Genomic DNA, 13,510 nt, shown 5'->3' on the forward strand with positions numbered 1-13,510 from the left:
TCTTATGAGAGTTCTCTTATAGGTAACTAACTGCTTTTCTCATGCTGCTTTTAAGATTTTCTCTTTGTATCTAAACTTTGGCATTTTATTTATGGTGTGTCTTGGTGTGTGCCTCTTTGGGTTCATTTTTTGGGGACTCTCTGAGCTTCCTAGGGTTGTATGTCTGTTTTCTTCACCAAGTTAGGAAAGTTTTTCATCATTATTTCTTCAAATAGGTTCTCAACTTCTTGTTCTTTCTCTTCTCCTTCCGGTACCTTTGTGATGCAAATATTGTTACTCTTGATGTTGTCCCACAGTCTCCTTAAATTATCTTCATGTTTTAGGGTTCTTTTTTCTGGTTGCTGTTCTGATCAGGTGTCCTCCACTACCGCATCCTCTATAATGGTGAATCAGTCCTCCTCTTAACCCACTTTGTTGATTCTCTCTAATGTGCTCTTCATCTCAGAAATTATATTCTTCCTTTCTGACTGGTTCCCTATTATAATTTCAGTCTCCATTTTTATGTTTTCTATCTCTTTGTTAAAGTTCTCACTGAGTTCATCTACTCTTCCTCTGAGTTCATTGACCATCCTTATAACTAGTGTTTTGAACTCTGCATCTTTTAGATTGCTTGACTCCATTTTGTTTAGATATTTTTCTGGAGCTCTTTCCTGTTCTTTTATGTGGGACATGCTTCTTTGTTGCTCCATTTTTGCTGCCTTTCTGTGTCTATTTGTATGTACTATGTAAAGCTCCTCAGTTTCCCAGTCTTACTAGTGTGGCTTTGTGGGGCCCAGTGGCACAGTGCTAAGAGGGGTCTAGTTTCAGGCCAAGTTTAGCCTCAGCCTATACCCCTCCGGGGCCACCTGGTTAGAGTCAGCAAGTAATCCACAGATGGTTGCCGCCTGTATTGTGCTGATAGTTGCCTCAAGAGGCCATACCTAAAACTGATGCTGGCTGCTACCAGTGTGGGGCTGGGAGCTGCTCAGCAAGTTGCGCAGGGCATGCCGAGGACATCACTGGATTTGACTTGGATAGGGCCGCAAGTTGAGAGGAGCAGAGTTTCAGGGAGTTTTTTAGGCACAGCGACTTCTGATATCCAGTTAGATGATGTCTCAGCTATGGCAGCACCTGCGTCTGCATGCTGGGATGGGGAGGACTCAACCAAAGATCAATAGATACCACCAGCACTTCTGCCCAGGAGAAAGTCACCCCTTCAGCCCTCGCCCTGAAGCCCTACAACTCAGTGTCCCCTCATATGTCCCTGGCATCCTCCCCGACTGCCTGAGTAGCCGCCCCAGCACTGGAGCTCAGGGGGAGCAAATCCATCACTGCCAAAGTATGGTCACGGTTATAGCCCTTTTAAGAGGAACGTTTGCAGCGGCCGCTGCAGCTGCTGTAGCCTCTGTCTTGCTCAGCGCATGTGGGATGGGGTAGCCTTGTGTCTCAGCCCCCTCCTACCATTCCAATGTGATTTCTTCATTCTCTCCCTAGTTGTAGGGCTTCTGTTTATCCAGACCCCAGGCAACTCTGCTTGTTCTTTGCTCCGTGGTTTTGTCACAATTTTTGTGTGGTCACAAGAGGAGTTGTGTAAAGCCTATGCCCTCTACCCTATCTTGACCGGTAGATGATTTTCCAGCATAATTTAAATCTGAGATGAATATTTTATGAAGCAGGGTGAATACCTTGTATAGTGAAGGAAAAGGAAGGTGGATTTTAAGAAGACACAAAGCATTTTTTTGTACTTCGATATAAAAAAAAATCCTAATGAACAATTTTAATTACCTGCTATCTCGACTCAAAAAAATTCCAAATATTACTTTTTGAGAGTATTTGATTTACAAAATGCCCTTTCTCCAATCCATGTTTGTAAGAAGCTCATGGTATAGTTGAAGTAAAGACATAAAATTGATGACTATGAGGACTTCTAGTCAAGATAATTGCAGGTTCACATTTTGATATTCACTCTATTTTTTAAATAAAATCACCAATTAATAATAATTATCATTTAATAGTAAAGACATAAGACATATTGTAGACCAAAAAAAAAAAATTAGAGACTACCACCATCACATACTCACTGAAATTGAAAAATTCTCAGTAATTAATTTTACCAGGACAAAAATTAAGCCCTGAACAAGAAATAATATATGAGATATTTTGAAAAATTAATTATTACTATTGAAAAATTAAATATATGATTTGTAGAAGATAAAATTAATCTCTAAACAACAATAAATGTAAAATTTTCACTGGTTAAATTGAGACAAGGTCTGTATTTGTTAGGAAGAGAATAGCAATACTAAATATCTTCATACTTTATTAATTAACATATTTTTTAGAATTGCTTTGGTTTGTGTTTTACTGTATAATTGTTATTTTATTTGTTTTTTATTAAATTTATTGGGATGACATTGGTTAATAAAATTATATAGATTTCAAGTGTGTAATTCAGTAATATATCATATGTATATTGCATTGTGTGTTCGCCACCCAAAGTCAGATCTCCTGTCATCATATATTTACCACTTTATCTTTTTCTTTCTTACCCCCTTTTTCTCTGGTAACTACTAAACTGTTGTCTGTGTCTATGAGTTTTTGTGTGTCTCATTCATTTGTTGCTTTTAGCTTTACATCCACATATCAGTAAAACCATGTGGTTCTCAACTTTTTCTGTCTGACTTATTTTGCTTAGCATGATAATCTCAAGGTCCATCCATTTTGTCACAAATGGTGGTATTTCATATTTTATGGCTGAGTAATATTCCATTGTATATGAAATTTTATTTAAAAATAAAATAATTTATAATCATCTTATTTTTAAATAAAAATTGTATACACTTAAAGTATACATGTTTTTATATACATTTACATAGTGAAATGATTACTACAATCAAGCTAATAACATATCCATCTCTCATAGTTATCTATGTTTCTCTTTTTTTTTTTTTGTGGTGAGAACATCTGAAATCATCTCTCTCAGCAAATTTCCAGTATTCAATATGGTATTATTAATTATAGTCACCATGACTTACATTAGATCTTCAGAATTTATTCATCCTGTGTATCTGAAGGTTTGTACCCTTAACCATTACACCGTAAATATATACATGAAGAATATAACTGTATATAACTATAGTACACAGCTTCCATATCATATAGAAAGGAGAATATATGAGACCTTACAAATTCATCAAGATAAAGGAAAGGACAAGGATGCAAAGTAAATTGTGGTCATCAGAAAGCACAAAATAGCATTAAAGGAATATATCAAAATAGGAATATCAATTTATTAGTAAAAACAAAAATACGAATAGATTAAATTCATTTTTAAAACAGCCTTAAAGAAAACAAACAAGTACAACAACAACAAAAAGGGAATAGAAACAAATATAGATATATATTCCTAACAAAGGATACACAAAACAAAACTATAAGGAAATTTTTTTTTAAAAAGTAACAAAAGCTATGCAAAGCAAATTACTAATCGAAAGAAGCTGAGATAGCAAAAATAATATTGTATTAAATGGAACTTAACAAAGCCGCATTAATAATAATGAACCATAAGTAATTGTGAAAAGAGTGAAATTAGGTCAGATGATATAGGCTGCGTTTCAATAAACATCAAAAATGATTACTGGATTATTGAGACAGTTCAGTTTTCAAGAAACTGATAGACTATGAAGGAGACTCATATGTTAACAGGCAATTTGAAGGCAATATGAGAAGTATTTCTATAGGATTTTGGAGGAGCATAGAGTGGTAACCAACTCATTCTTGTGGGAAGGGTTAAGAAAGTTTCCTGAAGGCAGTGTATTTTCAGTAGAGGCCCAGAAAACTAACAAATTCAGTCTGAACAGAAGACTGTTCCATGGCAGAGGAGTAACCTTGACAAAGGCTTGGCAGTGGGAAAGAAAGCTGGAAGCACTTGAGCACCTGAAAGCACAGCTGCACCACCTACTACCAGTGATAGAGACTGAGAGGAGGGCAGTGGCGAGGTAACAGAAAAGAAGGCCGGATAGACTATGACACCAGTTATGTTGAGACTGGACATTTTCTGTGAAAATGAAGAATTGAAGATATTTACATAGTGTACTTTAGAAAGAAGTCTCTGGTTATAGAGTGGAGAACAGGAACTAGAAGGCAAGAGGAAAGAAGAATTTTACAATAATCATGTAAAAGATCAAAGAGATTTGTAATTCTGGGTGTTCAAATTGAAAATAAAGTTTAGGAAAACACTAATCTCAACTTGTTATGACTGTGAGAATGGAAAGTTTACACTTATTCATAATTTCAAGAGTCTCAACTTCTCGTCACTTGTATTGTGTAATAGCATAGTTGTCTTTAAGAAAGCACGTTCTCTTTCTTCTTGATAAGACTTAATTAATGCTGTAGTACTTGGCATATTTTCCAGCTCCCTAATTTGTTAGTAAATGAAAAAGGAAAACATGTCTACTGAGTATACTATTCAGAGTATAATGCATAAAAGAAGAATAAGATATTTATAATATTTAAAAATTCATTGTTACAAATATTAGTAGACATAAGTACTTATGAAAAACCCTTCTTATAACTTATGTCATGGAAATTACATATATGTGTAAATATACATATAAATAATATAGTGAAATATGATGATGTTTCAAGTAGTGGAATTTAATGATTTATTACTTCATGGGGTGAAATTTATTGAATGAATGTCAGTGTATATTATTATAAAAATAACATAAGTGAGAAAAAACACTCATAAACATAGTAGTACTCTAGAATAAAGCTAAATCAATTTTGACATTGAGATCAAAAGACATTAATAATAAAGAAACATGTCAAAGATAGCAAAATAAATAATTCAGAGGACACCAAGATAATTTTTGGTTCCAGTTCCCAACCAGAAAAATTATATTTAATCGTCATTTAACAACCAGGATAATTTAACACATAATCTTACAAATATCTGCATCTAAGTAAGTGAAGACCAAGTCATTTTAGAAGATAATATTCTATAAACGTAAAGATAAGATAAAATTATATAAGATAATTAGAAAGCAATATCTCAAATGCATTCACTTTACTCCATTTTTACTGTCATTACTCTAATAGAGACCAACATTATCTCTTACCCAGACACCTTAAACTGCTTTCTCCATTAAATGGTTCCACCACTACTCCAAGGATAAAATTCAAATTGCTTAAAACAATTTGTAAGGCCCTTCATAATGTTTTATATGTTTAAAAAGTCTCCATTTCACTTTTTTCCTTTGTATAATATTTTTGATAGCTTTATTGAGGTATAATTGATCTATAAAAAGTGGACAATTTTATCAGTTCTGAGATACGTACACTTGAAATCATAACCATACTTAAGACAATGAAGAAATCTGTCATTCTCAAAAGTTTCTTTGTTCCTCTCCTAACCACCCTTCCTGGTAAAATACTCCCATCTGTATGCAACTGCTGATCTATTTTCTGTCACTGGAGATTAGTTTGCAGTGTTTAAAATTTTAATGAATGGAATCATGTAGTATGTATTTTTTTTGTCTTCTTTAACTTAGCCTTTCACTAGTTATTTTGAGATTCACCTATGTAGCTGAATCTATCAATAATTTGTTTCTTTTTATTGCTGAGTACTAGTCTATTGTATGAAAGTACCATAATATGTTTATTCATTCACCTGTTTATGTATATTTAGATGTTTCCAATTTGGGCTTTTATAAATAAAGCTTCTATAAATATTTGTTTAAAAGTCTTTGTGTAATGCTCGCTTCAGCAGCACATATACTAAAAGTCTTTGTGTAGATTCATATTTTCATTTATCTTGAGTAAATATGTAGGAATGGAATGGCTGTGTCATATGATAGGTGCATGTTTAACATTTTTAAGAAACTGCCAAGCCATTTTCCAAAATTGTTGTACCATTTTATATTCCAATCGATCATTGCTTCAGTTGTTCCCAGTATATTTCCCAGGCACTTCAGTCAAAAAAAAAATCAAGCATACAATAAACATATTTCTTTGCCTATAACTCAATGGAAACTGTGTTTCAATAACTCATTATGATAGGGGAAATTAAATATTTATTTTTAAGTTAGCTCAGTGAAATTAGCAGTTATTTAACATTTCAATAACATTTAAAATAAATCAATTCCAAATTCAGTCTCAGAAAATGCAGTGAGCTGCCTCTTCCCTCAGAATATATATATTTGAGTTCCAAGGGAGTCTTACGTACATCTGGGCACCTGCTGGGCAAAGATGCAAATTGGGATGGGGTGTGTCTCTTATTCTATCCGATGGTATATAATTTTCCTACTCATAGTTTGCATTTGACCTCTGTGGCATTCATCTATGTTAGCATATGCCGAAGTAGCCTAAATCTTGATGTATTCTCTAGGTGACAGTCTTACATTCTGATTTTTTTCCCTGCATTCTGATTTTGTCCTGACCCCAGGCTCCTTGAAGTACAGCAGTCCTTTCATATTGAAATTGAGGTTTCATAGATATTTAGCAATTATCCTTTTACGTGAGCAGTGAGGCATCCTTTAGGACCATTCTCTGGAACTTTAAGTATTGCTAGTCTACTTTGCTGAATATATGGCTTCTCCGTTGTGATTTCTGTGAGCTACACTACAGTCTATGAAGCTAGGTACAGACTCTTCTTCTATACTAAGATCCCCTCAAAAATAGGACTTCCTATCACTATCTCACTTGAATGAATCTGGCAGAAGGGAGCGTTTTACGAGGATACTCTATTCTTTTTTTCCTATTTATTTTCTTCCTTTTAGCTGTTTAACATTATCTTTCTTAGGACAAGAAAACTATCCTTTACACATTTTGCCATTTTTTCAGATTTATTATTCATTGTATAGAATTTTTACTAGGCCTTCAGGACTACTTTATCTGCTATACTGTAAATATTTTTGTTTTTCTTTATTTCTTCTTACCTACCCTGTGGTAATAAAATATTATCTCAAAAAAGACCATTGACTCAGTTGTTGAAATATTACATACTAAAAGACTGAAAATAAAAAGTCTATTATTAAAATTTCAAAATATCCTTCCATTACAATTATAATAATGGTAAATATTTTGGCCTGTGCCAAGGGTACATATTTTTATGTGGAGTTTCTACCTTCAGGAGGCTGGATCTTGTTATCTGCACTGTTTGCGGGATGGAAATTCATGCACAGTGGTACATAATTGTGTGACTAATTGCTCAAAGGGTCTCCCTTGCTTGCATGTCTACTCCAGACACAGGGAACAAAGTGCTTCTACAAAATGGAGGCTTGGCCCTGTTGCTGTCAGGGCCAAGCCTCCATTTTGTAGAAGCACTTTGTGGAATTTGAGTGATGACTTGCAACAAAGTGTCTTTGCCCAATACAAAGCCCTTGTGAACTGGCACCCTGGCTGAAATCTCCTGCCATGTGCTTCTCCCAACCTTTCTGCTTATGTTTGCAAATAGGCACTGGTACCTGGACACCTGGACTCTCTGAGACTGGGAAAGCCCATTTGGCTCCTCTCTGCTTCTTGATTTTTCCTAGGATTACCAGAATTTCTACATTACTTTCAGGAAGTGTTATACAATGAAAGCTTTGATTTCACAACAAGCAAACCAGAAAGACGGAAGCTTCCACTCCTTCCAGCAGTTGCCTTAATCTTTTCCAGAGTAAGCAGTGTTCTCTCTAACCTGGCTTTGGAGTCAGGTCTCTGCCAGCATATCAGTTGTTCTATCATGTCGTACTTCACCTGTGCTTAATTTATCCTTATTTCTCAGAGATGTTACTTGAGACAGAGTTTGAGATCAGTGTCCTTAGCTTCTCTAACATTTGCTCTGTATCCCTTCTTTCAGCTTATCACCTTGTACCTACCCTTTCAAATTCACTATTATAATTGTCCAGGGACATTTGCAAAATCAACAATGATTTTTAAAACTTTGTCTTATCTCTGTAAAACTTTTTTTCACAGACTACCAGCTATTGCCTCCAGATAACTTGAATTTGTAATGCTACCCTAGTGTAGGTATACGCTGCGCGATTCTTCATGGAATTGTGGATATACCTGCCACCAAAAATGGATGTATATTTTACACACTATCCTCATAATCCAGCCATTAGGCAAACAATAACACAGGCATACCTAAATTTCTTTTTCCCAAAACTCAATTTAATTTCTAGTTCTTGATTACATGTGCTTTTGAACTTAGAGCATAAAACTGAAATCTTAGTATTTTCAAGTACTCTCAAATATTTTGTCTGAATTATAGAAAGCATACATGTGAGGAATTTTTGCATTCACTATACTATTTAATATTTATCACCTTTGGTGAGGCAAGTATTATCCCCATTTTAGAGATAAATAAACTGAAACTTAGAGAACTAAACTATGTTTTCTGTGGTCACCCACTGAATCCATGGTAAACCCAAGAAGTCTTTCAGCTAAACCAGATGCCTTTTTCTTTCTTCAGGTTCTAATTATTATAATTTAGATGAGGCACATTGGGTCCTGCTGTTAGAAATTAGAAGGATATTAGATCTACAGTTCAGAAAACTTGAATTCTAGAGTTTTAAGCAATTTGTCTAACTGCCCTATGTCTCGATGCCTGTTTTAAAAGATAAGCAAGAATAACATAATATTTAAATGGCCTTTCAACTCATCATTCCAAAATTCTGTCTACTTTAGTAAAAGGAAAGTATCAGCAAGTAAAATCAAAATAGAAGGGCATTTTATTATTTATATTTTCATCCAAGAGCATTTGCAAATTGGAATTCTGAGAAAGATGAACAGAAATAAAAGGATAACTGTTAAAAAAGATAAGTATGATCACCAATGGCATATATATGTATATATGTATATATACTTATATACAGTTTGAATATTTTAAGCGTCTTTAATTTTTTTTAATTTTTCAATTACAATTGACAAACAACATTATATTAGTTTCAGTTGTACAACATAGTGGTTAGACATTTATACAACTTATGAAGTTATCACCCTGATAAGCCTAGTACCCATCTGACACCATAGAGTTATTACAATATTATTGACTATATTCCCTGTGCTGTAGTTTTCATCTCCATGACTGTTTTTATAGCTGAAAATTTGCACTTCTCAATCCCTTCACCTTCATCACCCATTCCCCCATCTTTCCTCCCATCTGGCAACCATCGGTTTGTTCTTTGTATTTATGAGTTCATTTCTGTTTCATTTGTTTATTCTGTTTTTTGTAGATTCCCACATATAAGTGAAATCGTATGGTATTTGTCTTTCTCTGTCTGACTTATTTCACTTAGCGTATTACCCCATAGGTCCATCCATGTTGTCACAAATTGCAAAATTTCATTGTTTTTTATGGTTGAGCAATAGTCCATTTTATATATGTGTACCACTTCTTCTTTATCCATTTGTCTTTCAGTGGACATTTAGGTTGCTTCCATATCTTGGCTATTGTAAATAATACTGCAATGAATGTAGATGTCTTTTTAAATTAGTGTTTTGGATTTCTTCAGATAAATACCCAGAAATGGAATTGCTGGGACATATTGTAGTTCTTTTTTTAACTTTATGAGTTTGTGCCATACTGGTTTTCATAGTGCCTTCACCAGTTTGCAGTCCTACCAACTGCGAGTGAGGGTTCCTGTTTCCCCACATCCTTGCCGACCCATGTTGTTTGTTGATTTATTGATAATAGCCATTATAATAGGTGTGAGGTGATACCTCATTGTGGTTTTAATTTTTATTTCCCTGGTGATTAGTGATGTTGAGCATCTTTTCATATGTCTTTTGGCCATTTGTATGTCCTCTTTGGAGAAATGTTTACTCAGGTCTTCTGCACACTTTTTAAATCGAATTGTTTGTATTTTTGGTGTTAAATTGTATGAGTCCACTTGTATAAATTTGTGAATAGAGGGAACCTGTGAGAGTTAAATGGAAAAGGGCCAGAAAGAAACCAAAGAGATTTCTTTGTTTCAAAACCAGGGAAGAAGAGATTCTGTTGGTAAAGTGAGTTTTCAGTTTTTTAGGGGAAAGAAAATGCATAGAGCTGAAAATATATAGACCTTAAATTTATTTTGGAAGAGAGGGGAAAGGCAGAGAAGAAATGCAAGAAAATATCAGAAATGTTGATCAGGAAACAGAAACATTAGGCAAAAGTCAGGAAGCTAAAGAAAGACAGATAAATCGATATAGGCAAAATCTTAGTATTTTAAGAAAATGTGAGAGGCAACAATTTGCATAAACCAAATAGCATGACGTAAGGAAGACTCAAATAACAAACATAATTTTTAAAATGAGATCTTTAATAATCAGAGATTCTATAAGTACAGAGAAAAATGGTTGTGTAAGATATATATAATGTATTTCCACATTTTAAATTTGAAAATGATTCTTATTACTGTGACTCATTATTTTCTTAGAGTTTCTTGTTTGTTGCATGCTGTGAGAAACTCAAAGGAAAACAAATCTCCAACTAGGAAAAGTGCTCCCTAGTTTTTATGATTATATATAAAACATAGTTAACTAAAAGTTGTTATTAACTCTTGATTTCTTTCTGTCAAGGGCATGATAGAAAATGATAGGACAATTGCAATAGGAAAAATATAAAAAGTTTTCTCATTGGAAAAGAGAATATGTAAGATAGAAAAGTGCAGACTTTTTTGGTTTTCCCGTAAACATTCAGTTATGTACAGTATTCACTGATGAAGACCTACCTTGAAAGCCCAAAGCACACAATACTTACGATGTCAAAATATTTTATTTGTTTTTTAAAAATATGTAATGCAAAGACTCTCCAATTTTGTTCCCAAACTCCCAGGACTGCAATCCCTGAAAAGAGGTCTACAGATGAGTATAATGCTGAGTCTAAGAAATCCTTAGTGGGTAATTTGTCACTAGTTCAGCTTTCAAGTTTCCCATCTAAGAAAAATGTACAAATGTATATGTACACTAAGTAGTTTTATTTTTACTGAACATAAATAAATTTACATGTTTAGAAATATATAATGTGGAAATATAAAGCCTCAGTTTTTACAGGTCTCTCAGGTACATGAATGTAGAAGAGCATACTGGGAAAAATGAGGTATTGAAACAACAATAATCATTAAACTTGTTTTCAAATGATATTTTCCAGAGCCTTAGGATGTCCCAGATATGCCTGCAATCAGCATGTGGGAAAAAAGTAGTCGAAGAACACTTATTCTTCTTGATTATCTTCTGTCTCTGACTCAAAACAAGCTTTTAAATATTTACACATCACCGTTCTGCAAAACATTTTATTGACAAAAGTCTCAAAAAACAAAAATTTGAAAATCACTTAAGTAGACCAAATCCTTCACTTTCCCCTCAAATACAAATACAGAAAAATTGAAAGAAATGTATAGTGAATATTCATATACCCTCTACCTAGATTCTACAGTTAAAATTTTACAACACAGGCCTAGCAAATATCTATCCAGCTACCTATACTTCTATTGATCCATCAAACCATTCTTTTTAATTTCATGTTTATTTGTTTTTTTTTTAATTTTAAAGTAAGTTGAAAACATCTCCGTAAATACTTCAACATGCATATCTTTATCTAGAGCTCACTATGTTGTTACAGTGTTTTTCCCTTTGGGAAGTAGAATTTACATACACTAAAATGCATGAAACTTCAGTGTGTTCTACTTCATCATTTTATTATAAAAAATTCAAACATACAGAAAAATTGAAAAGTTTACAGTTGAACATCCATATGCTTTCCACTTAGATTACACAATGAACATTCTGCTATACATATTAACCACATATCTACTTATCTATTCATTCTTATTAGTTCCAGTTTTGTGTTGTTCAACCCTCAAGAATTTTCTATTGAAACAGTCTTTCTCTAAGATTTTTATTTATTTTATTTCTTTTACTTGTCTTTTTCCACTGGCTAAGATTCCAATTCAGTGCTAAATAGATGTGGTGAGACTGTACATCCTTGTCATTCTCCTGATAGGAAGGAAAATTTTTTTAAATATGCACTGATAACGTATGTTAGCTTTATGGTGTTTTTTAAAGATGCCATTTATCAACTTGAGGAAGTCTCTTATTTGTAGTTTGTTGTAAACCTTAATCCTAAAGAAGTGAATTTTTTCAAATATTTATTCTACATCTTTGATATGATCATGTGGGTTTATTTCTGCATTCTTTTGTTATTATGAGTTCTCTTGATCAATTTTTGAATGTTACACTAATCTTACATTCCTGTGATCAAACCTATTTGTCCATGATATAGTCTTTTTATATTGATAAATTTGTGTGTGCTAATATTTTGCTCAGGATTTTTTGACAATGTTCATAAGGGACATGGATCTATAATTTTCACTTTTGGCAATGTATCAGGTTTTGGTATTAATAGCATGCTGGTTTAATGAAATGAATTGGGAAGTGTTCTCTCATCTATTTTATGAAATAATTGATTATTGTAGTTATTTTTTCCTTTTCAGTTTGATAGAACTTAACAAATTTAACAGTTTAGATCTAAAGCTAACTTTGTAGGAAAGTATTTAATAACAAGTTCAATTTTTTTATTAGATGTAAAGACTATTGGATTTTTTTTTTTCACCCAGGGTCAGTTTGGTAAGCTGCATAGTGTAAGGAATTTTTCCATTTCACCTAAGTTATCAAGTTTCATGAAATAAAATTATTAATAATATCCCCTTATTATCTTTTGATAATCTTTAATGATAACCCCTCTTTCATTCCTGTTACTGGTACTTTGTACCTTCTCTTTTACTTTGATGAATCTAGTTCAGGTTTTATCACTGTTATAAATATCTTTTCAAAGAATCAAAGTTTGGTTTTGTTAAGTTTTCTAAAGTTCGTATGTTTTCTCTTTCATTATTTTCTCCAACCTTATTATGTTCTTCTTATTTACTTTGATTTAAATTTGCTTTTATTTTCCATATTGCTTAGGATGTATCTTAGGGCATTGACTTTTTTTAAAAAACATTTAAAAATTTTTAATTACAGCTGCCATATAATATCATATTAGTTTCAGGTGCACAAAACAGTGATATAACTTATGAAGTGATCACCACGGTAAATCCAGTACCCATCTGACAACATAAGTTATTACAACACTACTAACTATATTCCCCATACTATATATCCCATAACTATTTTGTAACTACCAATATGTACCTCTTAATCCCCTCCCCCATCACCTGTCCTCCAAAATACCCCATCTGGCAACCTTCAAAATGTTCTCTGTATCTGTGAACTTGTTTCTGTTTTGATTGTTCTTTATGCTGTTTTCTAGATTCTACATATATATGTAAAATAACATGATACTTGTCTTTATCTGACTTACTTCACTCAGCACAATATCCTCTAGGTCCATCCGTGTTGTTGCATATGGCAAAATTTTATTCTCTTTTATGACTGAGTAATATTCTATTGTATAGATATGTGCCACCTCTTCTTCATCCATTCATCCACTTATGGACACCTAGGTTGTCTCCATATCTTGGCTACTGTAAATAATGCTTCAATGAACATATGGATGCACATATCT

Source organism: Pteropus medius, unplaced genomic scaffold, assembly GCF_902729225.1.
Source record: "Pteropus medius unplaced genomic scaffold, Ma_sr-lr_union100, whole genome shotgun sequence".
Classification (NCBI taxonomy): Eukaryota; Metazoa; Chordata; class Mammalia; order Chiroptera; family Pteropodidae; genus Pteropus; species Pteropus medius.